This window comes from Pundamilia nyererei, unplaced genomic scaffold, assembly GCF_000239375.1.
Source record: "Pundamilia nyererei isolate P.nyererei 1_Seehausen unplaced genomic scaffold, PunNye1.0 scaffold00023, whole genome shotgun sequence".
NCBI classification, from domain to species: domain Eukaryota; kingdom Metazoa; phylum Chordata; class Actinopteri; order Cichliformes; family Cichlidae; genus Pundamilia; species Pundamilia nyererei.
Window position 1 is genome coordinate 4,514,627 of NW_005187424.1, and position 1,270 is coordinate 4,515,896.

Genomic DNA, 1,270 nt, shown 5'->3' on the forward strand with positions numbered 1-1,270 from the left:
TTTCGCTCATTTTCAATTTGATGGCAGCAGCACACAAAAGTTGTGACAGCTATGTCGCATCGCCTTTTCTACTTCAGTGTGTAAACATCTGGGAACTCGGGAGATCAGGACTTTTGAGCGACGATCGTTATCCCATTCTGGTCTGACAGTTTTTTACTTTTCTGGGTGATAGGCTCAAATATCATAGGCATCCAATACTGAATTACAGCATTTCTCGAGATTCTCAGAATTTTTTGATGATACTTTATACTGCAGATGATGAGATATTTCAAAGTCTTCACATTATACATTGATGAATATTATTTTTGAAACAGTTCCACAACTTGTTGTTTTTTGTAGATGCACTGAACCTCTGCCAATTTTTACTTCTTTTTTAATTTATATATTTTTTAACCAGCAGCAGGCAAAGACCAACTTGTTTGCTCAGTCACGCTACAATAATAATAGGATGGCAACCTTCATGAAACTAGGAAACGTTTATGGTCCAATTACTGAATTGGACCATAAACGTTTCCTAGTTAATTTAAGTTACTTTAAAAAACAAAACTGCATTACATGTGGAAACCAAACTCTACTACTAGGAAAAACTGTTCATGCAGTCCATGGAGTCAATTTAGAATGAGAGGCGCTCTTATTATTTTTACCACTAGGTGGAAGCAGAGAGGAGGATCTGACAGTGCTGCAAAAATTCAACATGATTGCAGTTTTGACCAAGGCTCAGCAGGGGTCAGTATGGAGTTGCACATGTGAACAGGAGCAAGATGCTGTTTGTCCATAGGAGGCACTGTATCCACAGCCATCCCTGTTCTCTATGTCACACACAAACACATGCCGTGTTTTGAAACAGGGTTCACTCAAGGCTTAACTTGGCATCCCATTTTAGAACTCCACCCTTAACAGCTCTAAATGGACTTAGTGACTTCACCCCACCCCCGTCCTGCTGTGTTGCTCTGTGTGTGTGTGTGTGTGTCTGTGTGTGTGTGTTTCTAACACAATGTGCAAGAATCTGGGAAAGCAGAAAAGACGGAGAGGAACTAAAAGGCCAAGACATTAGGAGGAAATGTAGGTCATCAAAGATATGAGCGAGGATGAAGTGCAGTGAAGGGACATTGAGGGAGACAAGGGGGAGGATAATAGACGAGGACAAGACACCTGAAAGACTCCCAGCCCTGATGTGGCCAGAGGCAAAGGAACGTCAGGGGCAGAGAGACAGAAAGAGTCAAAGAGGGATGAAGAAAGAATCAGAATCAATAACAAGTGTGTGTGTGTG